General features: G+C 38.2%; 1 non-coding gene across 1 annotated transcript; it reads right to left on the reverse strand.

Annotated features, from left to right (window-relative positions):
* Window positions 1-150: 150 nt before the first annotated feature.
* On the reverse strand, window positions 151-254 carry LOC132419135 (U6 spliceosomal RNA). Its single transcript, XR_009518142.1, has one exon. It is a non-coding gene; the product is annotated as a U6 spliceosomal RNA (small nuclear RNA).
* Window positions 255-14,660: the final 14,406 nt, after the last annotated feature.

Here is a 14,660-nt window from a genome sequence, read left to right on the forward strand (position 1 = left end):
AAACAGCAAAGTGATTCAGTTTTATGTATAGTCTTTTTCATATTCTTTGCCATTATGGTTTATCAGAGGATATTGCATATAGTTCCCTGCGCTAGACAGTAGGACCTTGTTGTTTATCCATTCTATATATAGTAGTTTGCATCTGCTAATAAAAATATAGAACACTTCACAAATTTGTGTGGCATTCTTGTGCAGGGGTCATGCTAATATTCTCTGTGTCATTCCAATTTTAGTATATGTGTTGCGGAAGCCATCATTCTCTCTCTCTTTTAAAGCTATCTTTAGGACAAAATTACTTTCTCTTCCCTGAACTAAGTGTATTTCCATTCCTTATACCTTCTTTTTCCTTGCATACAAAGATGTTTTCCTTATTAATTTTTAGTGGTTTTAATTACATATTTTAATTATAATTCTTAAACGCCTTCATTTGTAGCAAAAACTAAGAAGTAAGCAATTATGAACTGTCTTTTACATTAGCATTCTGTAGATTGGCAAACTTCTAAATACTATTTATAATTTTTTTTAAATATGTGCTTTCTTATAGAAAATGTCTCCATGTGGAACCAAACATATTTATTAATAGTCCTAAATATCTTTAGTTTCTCTGTAAAAGGAAGCCTATGTTTAGTAATTAATGTTTCAGTACCTTATTTTATTTGGGAATGATCTAGATATTCAATAAGCTTCCATCATTTAATTTAATTTAGCAAAACCCTAAAGTTTGAAGTTGCCAAAAAGATTTGGAGAAACGATTTCTAAGTAGACACACCATAAAACATGATTATTCTTAAAGAGTTCACCTAAAAACTCTTAACCCATTTACATTTAATTTACTTATAAAAATTTTATTATATCAAGTCATCTTTCTGGCTGACAAATTTTGCAACAGATATAAGATCTTATTTAACTTCTAGTAAATCTAGGTACAATAAAAGTATTATGTTTAATGTTGATGACTCTAAAGACATTAATAATAAACTAACTTTAATACCAAATATTAACTTAGTACTGAATATTTCCCAGTCCATGTGATCCTGAAATTCATTTTAGTTTCTTCCATATTTCTGAGGATTTATCTAAATGCTTAATTTTCTTTAAACCAACTAAATAGGACTCTTTTACAAATTAATTTTGGCTATATCACACGTCTACAACACACACACATATATGTAGACACACACAAACACACAAACAGAGACCCCTTGGTTCTCATTTCAAATTTTCAGCCTTAAATCAGGTACAATAACACAAAACCCATCAGTTACAGAAAAGTCTGTTCAAATTGGGTTTCTGGCAGATGGAAGAAATCAAGGTCACTTATTTAGATGGCTAAACCTTTTCTTACTAATATTTATGGAGAAGACACTGAAGATTATTTATATTTGTCCTTGACACGGCAAGTTCCAAATGACCTATCCCCCTTTTCATTTTCTTTTGATAAGGGTTACCTTTCTTAAGTTTGCATTTTAAAAAGATGGCCTAGATAAGAGTTCCTCGAGAAGACTAGGTAGAACATTTACCTCTCAAAGGCTCAGGGAGAGAAATGCAAGTGCCTCCTAGGAGGACTTTTGTTCCCATAAGGCCAGAATTTTTTTTCAATACTTACAAGCCTCTTAAGATAAATAGGGGGAGGTTTCGGGGAGTGGAAAAAACGATTGATGGGCTTTGAATTGTTTCTGGAGCTACATCTCTGGTCCTGGAAAGAGTAGACTGCTGTTTTTAATTCCTCAAGGAATTGGGTAGCCACATAAATGATATCAAAGGATGGACATACTGATCCACCTATATTGGAATGTTTTTCTTCCCTCTGGGTATATTTAGCTTGGGGGAGAAAGCCAAAAAAATTTCTATCAGGTTCTGAATATCAGCTATGGTCACTTGTTTAGTCAGACCAATGGCCTCCCATCTTGGTAATCCATTTACAAAAACTTTTGAGAATCCTCTCTGGGTTTAAGAAATTCTTTAACTATGGCCCTCAGTTCAGCCTTTGACCTGAAGAGGATTGCCTACAGCCTCAAGTGGTCCCATTTCTAAAGGTAACTGTTTAATAGTGTCTTCAGAGTGGAAAAGCAATTCATACAGAGGATTACAAGAATGAGTACTCAAATAAAGCAGGATAGAGGGGAGCAGTAGGAACTAAGTCAATCTTATAGTCTTTTGTTTTAGGTACGTTTTATATCTTTAATCTTTCATTAGCCTTCTACAACAAATCCGTCAATTAAGCTATTTTGGAAATTAGAAGTGCATACCAATTAAAATAGGTACAAGTGTTTAAGATGAACCCTTTCTAAAATTTTAACAATTTTGAAGTCTTTCCAATTCAGAGGGCTCATCATTTGTCTATTGATGAACAGGATCTTAATAGTGACTCAAACCAATAAACCTTTTTATGGTTAAACCAAGTATGTAAGAGGCATCCTTCAAGAGACTGCAAAGCATGCAGCCCTCACAAGATGCAGAAATTTCACTCCCAAGGACATTCTAAAGAAGTAGAGACCTTCATTGTACACATGGAAACAACAAAGGTTGAGATGACCAAAGCCCCTTATGGACTGAGATCACTTATGACAAACTCCCCTGAGAGCTGACACTCTCAGACAAAGAACATTCAGTTTATCTGACTGACTGCCAAATGTACGCCAGTATATGCACCTTCTGTATGGTGGAAACCAGAAAGAATATTCCCGTTGATCAACAAGTCAAGTTCTCAGGAAAGGAAAACCTAACCAGACCAAGGAGGACTGGTTTTCCTCCTTATGACCAAAGACACAAAAGACAAAAACAACAACAACAAAAATCAGTGACCATCTCTGGGAGGAAAAGGATTAACAAATCTAGAATACTCTTCCAAACTTCAAACCAAAAGTCACTGAGTCCAAAGAGCTAGCCCTACAGAAATTTATTCCCACTAATCTAATTTTAGAAAAGAGAAAAACTCTTACCACTCTAATTTCCAGCAGATCCTGCAGGCAGAGATCAAGGAAACTGACTAACATGGTAAGAATTCTTACCTTCTGAGAGGTTTCTCTAACTGCATGCACAGAAACCAGTTTTGGAATGTCAAAAGAGGCCCATCTTGGCCATTTCAGGGCAAGAGTTCCTTTAATTCACAATTTAAAAGGACTTGCAAGTATAAGTTCCAAATATACATAAACTCAACTGGGGTGCTAAGTCAGAAGTTTTCTGACTCCTCTCATTTCTCTGTTTGGGAAACTCTTCCCCATTTTAAAGTTGGTTTGTTGGAATGAAATTGCTAATGAAATTATGTGGTGGACCCATGTGTTGTTTGTGAATTTAAGTCCTCTAGGTGTCACCCTAGAGTCATTTCAGCTCTTTTATGTGTCTTAGCTTCTCCCTCTGTCAATCTAAAATCACATGGGTGCTCAGAGTACTGCGTAGCCAACACTTATATTGTGTGTCCCTGGGCGAGCAAGTTTTTAATTAATGAGTGGAAGTCCCTATTGGACCACTGCATAGTATGAGGACTTGCCTTCACCACTTCCATAAATTTCTCAGTTGTCTGAGAAAGCCATAACTGTCCAGGAGAAGTTGTGTCCCTTTTCTTTGGAGCAGAGAACTCTCATATGGTATCTTCACTGTTATTCTGACAAATTCTGTTAAGGTAGCCAAATTGAGAAAAGACATCAGGCCAGTCTCCTACCTAATCACCCAGTCCAAACCACTCAGTGTCTTTCAACTGAGCAAATCTTCCCAGTGTTTCTCAACCAGGCCCTTTTTCCCAGTGTCTCTCAACTGGGAAAATCCTCCTCAGTGTCTCTCAACTGAGGAGTCAGGTACCTTTTTATCCACAGCCAAATAAAACTCAGGATTGTCAACCAATAATCGGAAGATCTGAGACCAAGAGACACTTATTCAAATTCATCTGGACTTGCTAAGGAGGAGGATGGACACAGGACCAAGGCTCCAATTCCTCACAGAGTTCAGGTGAAGGAGAGAAATCTGCTCTGGGTCCCTTCATGGTTGCCAAAACTGTCAACAACAAAAAACTCTGAACAATGTGAGAACTGCAAGTTTCAGTTTTATTTTGGGACTTACTGAGGACTATAGCCTGGGAGACAGCCTTCCAGATAGCTGTAAGGAACTGCTCCAAAGAGGTAGGGGAGGAGCCAATATATATATGATTAGGGGCGGGGCGCTGAGAAATACATGTAGTCAAGCATACATCTTGGTAAAAAGTTACTGCTAGTCACGAGCATCAGATATATCAGTTAATGATTTTAGTGCTTCTCTAACTATGGGAAGATGCATGAATCTGGGGTCATTGAAATTCTTCCTTAGATATGCATTTAACTGTCTAGGGGCCCATTCAAAACAAGGAATGCTTCATCTTGAATTCCTTTCAGTGTGTGTTCTAGGTCAGCCACTGCAACAACTAATGACTTGATCCCTGTAGAACTCGAATGGTGGGCAATATCTTTTGTTTACAAAATAAGTATATTAATAAAGAGTGAATAGAAGTGTACTTACTTAACATGATAAATAAATCTGTATCAAACCAGAAGCCAACCTCACGCTATACCTGGCATTCCCATTAAACCCAAGAACAGGAGAAGAATGCTTATTATCACCACTATTTGACATTCTTTTGGAAGTGCTAGGCAATGCAATTAAGACTTTCCTCCCTTTGGGGCTAAGGCCAGCCTTGCTTATTCTCTCTGAGGCCATTGGTCCCCCTGGATATCCTCACCCATTAACCCCATCTTAACCCTCTCTCTCTAATATACAAGCAAACTTCCAGCTGTATAAAATTCAGGCATGTTTCCCACTTTCAATATTTCCCTTTCTTGGCACTTGCCTCTCCCAAAGTATAGCATTTCTCTGTATAAACATTCCACCCTTCCTGATGTAAACATAGTTTCTCTCTTCTCCTGTTGTAAAGAATTAGTGATAAACCCCTCCTTAACCTCTCTATTTACCTCTACCTCTTTCCCTGTTGTTGTCCTGGCCCAGCCCTTCCCTTATTCCGTTCTCTAATCCTCTCCCACTTCCCTGAGGTTTTTATAATTTTTATCAGTACACCAGTCTCCAAAATAAGTTATCTCTCTAACTCCTCCACCATGTACTTTATCCCTGGGCTTTCTCAGAGCTTCTGACAATGGGCTAGGGAGAGGTCAAGTTATAATGCAATTGTAGATTCAGTCAGTATTCAAGTTACCTAGAGGCCCTTTCAGTCTACACACACCTGTTCTCTGTTTAACAAACAGGGTAGAAGATTGGTATAAGACGAACTAGAGGGCTTTATATTTTTGGATAGGTGATCCTTAAAAACTCCAAACTTACTCTTAAGATAAAATATGTGAAGACATGAACAAACTTACAGAATAGTAATTGCCATGATATCTTTTTTCAGTTAGAAGTATATCCAGCAACATTTATAAATGTGTATACCTACATTAATTATTCTGTTTCAAACCATGATATTTTCAGTAGAGCAGTTGATATTTGCTTCTTTAATCCATAAAATTACATTCAGACACTTAGTATGTGTCCTAATTGTAATTTTATAGCAAAATATATTATTTTCAATTTATTTTTTCATACTTACACATTTGTACATATTATTCAATTTGACTAATACTTTTGCCAGCATTTTACTATGAATATGTTCAAATATATAAAAATGTTCAAAGCATAGTAGACTAAAGTGTGAAAAAATAGTGCAGTGAGCAACCATATACACACCACCTGGATTCTACAATTCACATTTTGCTGTTTCTGCTTTATCACATCTCTATCCATATGTCCATTCATGCATCATTTGTTTTGTTCTTTATATGTTTCAAAGTAAGTTTCAGACATTAGTATACTTCATGCCTAAACATTTCAGCTTGCAGTTTTGAAAGGATAACATAGATATTTCTGTACTGACATATAAAGATGTCCATGTTATAGTAAATGAAAAAAAGCAGATTATAAAAAACACCATTTATGTTAAATGTAAACATTATGTAGACATAAGAATTTAATTGCCTAAACAATATACATTTACACCTTATTACTTCTTATCAGGGCCCCACTTTTGTTCAGTGTGGCAATGTGCCCAGGCCAAGTATTGAATTATAACTGATTCAAGTCAATCACGGCAATCTTATTTTCTAATTTTCCAGCTTCTTTCCTTACAGGGATGGCCATATGGCTAATGAGAACAAAAAGGAAGTCATCCAGGGAGGCTTCTTGGAAAGTGTTTGCTTGATTAGATAAAAAAGACAAATTCATCTTGCATGGCTTGCCCCTTCTCACCAATCTTCCTGCCTTGAATGCAGACATTATATGTGGAGGTGCAACAAACATCTTGCAACCATGAGAAGAGAAAGATGAGGACAAAAGCCCATGAACTAAGGATAGTCTTCTCATATTCTTTGTAATATTTTTAAAGCAATCATTCACATGTATTATTGTAATATATGAACAAGAATATCTTATTTAAAATTGGGATACAATAACAGCATTTACTTAATTCAAAGCAAATTTTGGAGGCTTAAATGAGGAAGTGTGTGAGAAAGTAGCAAAGTGTGAAAAATAAAGTTAAATACATCTTATTGGATTAGTAGTCTGTCTTATCCTGAGAAAGCAGAGCCTGAGACAAGGACTTTCATATACATGTTGATGTTGGGAAGTGATCCCAGGCAACAGGAGTAGGATACTGGGAAGAATGAAGCAGAAATGGAAGGAAAGTTATTAGAAGGGTATGTTTTCGGCTGCAAAACTGGAGGTAGATCCCACCGAGGAGCCACATAGAATGTACATGCAGAATCGCCCTCTGGAGGGACATGAGAGTGGAATGTTTCTCTACCACTCCCATATCCCATTGGTCGAGGGTCACTACATGGAGTGTTCAACCCCTTGCACTTCCAAACTTATGCATGCTTAAAAATGGCAGAAAAGGGGCTTCCCTTGTGGCGCAGTGGTTGAGAGTCCGCCTGCCGATGCAGGGGACATGTGTTCGTGCCCTGGTCCAGGAAGATCCCACATGCCACGGAGCGGCTAGGCCCGTGAGCCATGGCCGCTGAGCCTGCGCGTCCGGAGCCTGTGCTCCACAACGGGAGAGGCCACAACAGTGAGAGACCCACACACCGCAAAAAAAAAAAAAGGCAGAACAGATTCTTACAGGCCTATGACAGAAAGTGAGATATATCACAGTGTAGACAAGTGATGCCAGGTTCAACCTGCTTGAAGAATGTTAGGGTTGAGAGGATGTGAGGTGGGGCATGAAAGGTGTTTGATGCCCAGTCCACACACAAGATGATAGATATCTGGAAAATAGTGGTGGCAGTAGCAGTGCCAAGGAAGAAAATTTTCTTTCATTTTTCTTTAGTTTTAATATTGACATTTATAAAAAGAGAGGCAACTTTGTGAAGTAAATAGGCACACAAACTCTGGAACCAGAATACCTGGTTATGAAATTCAACTCCAACATTTACTTTTCACTTGACTTTTATCAAGTTACAAAACTTTTCTGTGCCTCTGTTTCATCATCTGTAAAATGGATACAATAACACTAGTTACCTTATAGAGTTGTGAGGACTAAACAAGTTAAATGTTAGCTACTAATATTTATAATAGAAATACAGTTTTGTTGTAAAGAATCAGAATATATAGATATATAAAATACAAAGTTCTGTCCTTTATCTGTTAGAACACTTTTGTTTTCAAGTAAGAGAAAACAAACCCACACTGCCAGTGAAGGGTTGGAGAGAAAGGCCCATGAAGAGGATATTGAGATGGGAAGCTTTAGGCTCACACAGTTGGAAGGGGACATAAAGCTATTCTGTCAGCAAAGTAAGGTCAAGAGGTTAAGGGAAGCTGAGGAGTGAAATGGAACTCAGACAAATCGAGTGGTGAATGTTAGTATCTAGCTACCCAAGGGGAGATGTTCCTTCCCTTACCTCCTTCTGTTATTACTTCTGCCTCTTTTTCTGGTGCTTCACTACCTTGCTTCTTAGCAGCAATACCTCCTCTTTTGTAACTAGGACAATGGAGAATGTAGGGCTACTGTGGAAGAATTTTTTGGCTCAGTTGACAAAAAGAACTAAAAAAAGTAGGATGTCTAGTCAATGTTTGCTCTGAATAAGTTCATCTGAAAAATGCACTTTTGAAAAGAAAACAAAACCTATACAATTAGATTGCCATTAAATTACAACAGAACAAAAAGAAATATGCGTGTAGGACTATGCATTTCTTCCCACCTTTCCCCAACATCTCTTTCTCAGAAAGGAAGATTGTGAATAAGGAAAGAAGGAGGAAGAAAAGAAAAGGATACACTGAGGAGTATGAAGCAGCACCTCTTCTCTTACTTTAAGTAAACTACAATATGAAAAACACCATATAGGAATCATTCTAAAGTAGGTTTCCTCTATAACAAGGTTGGGAAAAGAGAATGGTGTGAGTGGATATAACAAAGGGGGACAGTGGCCACTGTTTTTCCTAGACTTTGTTGTCCCTTAAGATGAATACATGATTCACTAATATCTGACCTATTGTATGTAAATTTAAAATATAGTTAATTCTTCACACCAGCCCGCCAAATTATTTCCTACCTCTGTTTGTGTGTGAATTATTATAAAAGGTCACTTCCCCAATGTATATGAAATGAGCAAGAAATTAAAGCCCAGGGAGAAACAAGACCAGCTCATTTCTTTTATCCTTTGATCCTGTTGGGAACTACAAATCATTGATGTACCAATATATTACTGTCCTTCATCCAACTGATGTCCTCTCTTCCCTCTTTATTCAGTTTAAGTTCCATTGACAATAGCTACAGTCACTCCTTCACAACACTCTCAACTACTTTTCCTCACTTCTGCTTTATGACACTTACTTGGCAAAAGTCCAATCCTGGTTAAACCCAACGCCTGCACAGTCAGCTAAATGTGACTGAAACAAAGCGTAACTATGTGGCCTGGTCTCACTTTAAATGGCTACAAAGCTTCAGGGACCCTTAATGCTGCCTGGTGATCACACATATTTCTTATGTCCATTCACCAACCCACTCTCCTAGATCATACCTTCTTTCTTCTTAAAACTTCAACAATTCCAGAAGCAAGAAGAACTACAATCCTACAGCCTGTGGAACAAAAACCACATTCACAGAAAGATAGACAAGATGAAAAGGCAGAGGGCTATGTACTAGATGAAGGAACAAGATAAAACCCCAGAAAAACAACTAAATGAAGTGGAGATAGGAAACCTTCCAAAAAAAGAATTCAGAATAATGATAGTGAAGATGATCCAGGACCTCAGAAAAAGAATGTAGGCAAAGATCAGGAAGATGCAAGAAATGTTTGACAAAGACCTAGAAGAATTAAAGAAAAAACAAACAGAGATGAACAATAAAATTACTGAAATGAAAAACACACTAGACAGAATCAATAGCAGAATAATGGAGACAGAAGAACGGATAAGTGACCTGGAAGACAGAATGGTGGAATTCACTGCTATGGAACAGAATAAAGAAAAAATAATTAAAAGAAATGAAGACAGCTTAAGAGACCACTGGGACAACATCAAATGCAACAATATTTGCATTATGAGGTCCTAGAAGGAGAAGAGAGAGAGAAAGCACCCAAGAAAATATTTGAAGAGATTATAGTTGAAAAATTCCCTAACATGGGAAAGGAAATAACCACCAAAATCCAGGAAGCACAGAGAGTCCCAGGCAGGATAAACCCAAGGAGAAACACACTGAGACACATAGAAATCAAACTGACAAAAATTGAAGACAAAGAAAAATTATTAAAAGCAACAAGGGAAAAACAACAAATAACATACAAGGGAACTCCTATAAGGTTACCAGATTTATCAGCAGAAACTCTACAGGTCAGAAGGGAGTAGCATTATATATTTAAAGTGATGCAAGGGAAGAACCTACAGCCAAGATTACTGTACCTGGCAAGGATATCATTCAGATTTGAAGGAGAAATCAAAAGCTTTACAGACAAGCAAAAGCTAAGAGAATTCAGCACCACAAAACGAGCTCTACAATAAATGCTAAAGGAACTTCTTTAAGTGGAAAACACAAGAGGAGAAAAGGACCTACAAAAACAAACACATAACAATTAAGAAAATGGTAATAGGAACATACATATCGATAACTACCTTAACGTGAATGGATTAAATGCTCCAATGAAAGACGCAAGCTCGCTGAATGGAAACAAAAACAAGACCATATATATGCTGTCTACAAGATACCAACTTCGGACCTAGGGACACATACAGACTGAAAGTGAGGGGTTGGAAAAAGATATTCCATGGAAACAGAAATCAAAAGAAAGCTGGAGTAGCAATTCTCATAACAGATAAAATAGACTTTAAAATAAAGAATGTTACAAGAGACAAGGACGGAACTACATAAATATCAAGGGATCAATCCAAGAAGAAGATATAACAATTAGAAATATATAAGCACCTAACATAGGAGCACCTCAATATATAAGGCAACTGCTAACAGCTATAAAAGAGGAAACCAACATTAACACAATATAAGTGGGGGACTTTAACACCTCACTTACACCAATGGACAGATCATCCAAACAGAAAGTTAATAAGGAAACACAAGCTTTAAATGACACAGTAGACCAGATAGATTTAATTGATATTTATAGGACATTCCATCCCAAAACAGAAGATTACATTTTCTTCTCTAGTGCACACGGAAAATTCTCCAGGATAGATCATATCTTGGGTCACAAATCAAGCCACAGTAAATGTAAGAATATTGAAATCATATCAAGCATCTTATCTGACCACAACGGTACGAGATTAGAAATCAATTACAGGGGGAAAAAAACGTAAAAATCACAAACACATGGAGGCTCAACAATACGTTACTAAATAACCAAGAGATCACTGAAGAAATCAAAGAGGAAATCAAAAAATACCTAGAAACAAATGACAATGAAAACACGACGACCCAAAACCTATGGGATGCAGCAAAAGCAGTTCTAAGAGGGAAGTTTATAGCAATACAATCCTACCTTAAGAAACAAGAAACATCTCAAATAAACAACCTAACCTTACACCTAAAGCAATTAGAGAAAGAAGAACAAAAGAACCCCAAAGTTAGCAGAAGGAAAGAAATCATAAAGATCAGATCAGAAATAAATGAAAAAGAAATGAAGGAAACTATAGCAAAGATCAATTAAACTAAAAGCTGGTTCTTAGAGAAGATAAACAAAGTTGATAAACCGTTAGCCAGACTCATCAAGAAAAAAAGGGAGAAGACTCAAATCAACAGAATTAGAAATGAAAAAGGAGAAGTTACAACAGACACTGCAGAAATACAAAGCATCCTAAGAGACCTCTACAGGCAACTCTATGCCAATAAAATGGACAACCGGGAAGATATGCACAAATTCCTAGAAAGTTATAACCTTCCAAGACTGAACCAGGAAGAAATAGAAAATATGAACAGGCCAATCACAAGTAATGAAATTGAAACTGTGATTAAAAATTTTCCAACAGAGGGGGGAGCTTCAAGATGTCAGAAGAGTAAGATGTGGAGATCACCTTCCTCCCCACAAATACATCAGAAATACATCTACATGTGGAACAACACCTACAGAACACCTACTGAACGCTGGCAGAAGACTTCAGACCTCCAAAAGACAAGAAACTACCCATGTACCTGGGTAGGGCAGAAGAAAAAAGAAAAAACAGAGACAAAAGAATAGGGACGGGACCTGCACCCCTGTGCAGCTGTGAAGGAGGAAAAGTTTTCACACACTAGGTTGCCCTTTGTGGGCAGAGACTGCGGGTGGCAGAGGGGGGAAGCTTCGTAGCCATGGAGCAGAGCACAGCAACAGGGGTGCAGAGGGCAAAGCGGAGAGATTCCCGCACAGAGGATCAGAGCCGACCAACACTCACCAGCCTGAGAGGCTTGTCTGCTCACCCACCAGGACGGGTGGCAGCTGGGAGCTGAGGCTCAGGCTTCAGAGGTCAGATCCCAGGGAAAAGACTGGGGTGGTCTGAGTGAACACAGCCTGAAGGGGCCTAGTGCGCCACAGGTAACTGGGAGGGAGCCCAGAAAAAGTCTGGAGCTGCCGAAGAGGCAAGAGACTTTTTCTTGCCTCTTCATTTCGTGGTGTTCAAGGAGAGGGGATTAACAGCGCTGCTTAAAGGAGCTTCAGAGATGGACATGAGTCACAGATTTCAGCGAGGACCCCAGAGACGGACATGAGACACTAAGGCAGCTGCTGAAGCCACGAAGAAGCTGGTGAGCAAGCACAGGTCACTCTCCACACCTCCCCTCCCCAGAGCCTGTGCAGCCCACCACTGCCAGGATCCCATGATCCAGGGACAACTTCCCCAGGAGAAAACATGGCGCTCCTCAGGTTAGTGAAATGTCATGCTGGCCTCTGCCTCTGCAGGCTCTCCCAACACTCTGTACCCCTCTATCTCCCCAGCTTGAGTGAGCTAGAGCCCTTGAATGAGCTGCTCCTTTAACCCTGTCCTGTCTGAGCAAAGAACAGGCACCCTCAGGTGACCTACACGAAGAAGTGGGGCAAAATCCAAAGCTGAACTACCGGAGCTGTGCAAACAAAGTAGAGAAAGGGATATCTCTCCTAGGAGCCTCAGGAGCAGCAGATTAAATCTCCACAATCAACCTGATGTACCCTGCATCTCTGGAATACCTGAATAGACAACAAATCATTACAAATTGGGGAGGTGGACTTTGGGAGCAATGATATATATATTTTTTCCCTTTTTCTCTTTTTGTGAGTGTGTATGTATATGCTTCTGTGTGTGATTTTGTCTATATAGCTTTGCTTTTACCATTTGTCCTAGGCTTCTGTCTTTCCTTTTTTTTTTTGTAGTACAGTTTTTAGTGCTTGTTATCATTGGTGGATTTGTTTTTTGATTTGGTTGCTCTCTTCTCTCTTTCCTTCTTTTTTTATTATGTTTTAATATTTTAAAATAATTATTTCTTATTTTTTACTTTAATAATCTTATTTAATTTTATTTAATTTTATCTTATTCTTTCATTCTTTCTTTTTTCTCCCTTTTATTCAGAGCCGTGTGGATAACAGGCTCTTCATGCTCCACCCAGGAGTCAGGACTCTGCCTCTGTGGTGGGAAAGCCAAGTTCAGGACATTGGTCCTGATCTCCCAGCTCCCCGTAATATCAAACAGTAAAAATCTCCCAGATATCTCCATCTCAACCCCAAGACCCAAGACCACTCAACGACCCACAAAGTACACTGCTGCACACCCTATGCCAAACAATGAGCAAGAGAGGAACGTGACACCATCCATTAGCACAGAGACTGCCTAAAATCATAATAAGGCAACAGACACCCCAAAACACACTACCAGACATGGAAATGTGCAACAGAAAGAAAAGATCCAGCCTCATCCACCAGAACACAGGCACTAGTCCCATCCACCAAGAAGCCTACAGAACCCACTGAACCAAACTAAGCCACTTGGGGCACACACCAAAAACAACAGGAACTATGAACCTGCAGCCTGTGAAAAGGAGACCTCCAAACACAGTAATTTAAGCAAAATGAGAAGACAAAAATGCACACAGCAGTTGAAGGAGCAAGGAAAAAAGCCACAAGACCAAAAAAATGAAGAGGAAATAGGCAGTCTACCTGAAAAAGAATTCAGAATAAAGATAGTAAAGATGATCCAAAATCTTAGAAATAGAATGGAGAAAATGCAAGAAATGTTTAAGAAGGACCTAGAAGAACTAAAGAGCAAACAAACAATGATGAACAACACAATAAATGAAATTAAAAATACTCTAGATGGGATCAATAGCAGAATACTGAGGCAAAAGAATGGAAAAGTGACCCGGAAAATAAAATAGTGGAAATAACTACTGCAGAGAAGAATAAAGAAAAAAGAATAAAAAGAATTGAGGACAGTCTCAGAGACACCTAGGACAACATTAAACACAACAACATTCGAATTATAGGGGTCCCAGAAGAAGAAAAGAAAAAAAAAAGGGTCTGAGAAAATATTTGAAGGGATTATAGTTGAAAACTGCCCTAATATGGGAAAGGAAATAGTTAATCAACCCCAGGAAGAACAGAGAGTCCCATACACCATAAATCCAAGGAGAAACACACCAGGACACATATTAATCAAGCTGTCAAAAATTAAATACAAAGAAAAAATATTAAAAGCAGCAAGAGAAAAATAACAAATAACATGCAAGGGAATCCTCATAAGGTTAACAGCTGATCCTTCAGCAGAAACTCTGCAAGCCATAAGGGAGTGGCAGAACATATTTAAAGTGATGAGGGAGAAAAACCTGCAACAAAGATTACTCTACCCATCAAGGATCTCATTCATATTTGAAGGAGAAAGTAAAACCTTTACATACAAGCAAAAGTTAAGAGAGTTCAGCACCACCAAACCAGCTTTACAACAAATGCTAAAGGACCTTCTCTAGGCAGGAAACACAAGAGAAGGAAAAGACCTACAATAACAAACCCAAAACAATTAAGAAAATGGGAATAGGAACATACATATTGATAATTACCTTAAATTTAAATGGATTAAATGCTTCAACCAAAAGACATAGACTGGCTGAACAGATTCAAAAACAAGACCCATATATTTTCTGTCTACAAGAGACTCACTTCAGACCTAGGGATACATACAGACTGAAATTGAGGGGCTGGAAAAAGATA

Source organism: Delphinus delphis, chromosome X, assembly GCF_949987515.2.
Source record: "Delphinus delphis chromosome X, mDelDel1.2, whole genome shotgun sequence".
In the NCBI taxonomy this organism is placed as follows: Eukaryota; Metazoa; Chordata; class Mammalia; order Artiodactyla; family Delphinidae; genus Delphinus; species Delphinus delphis.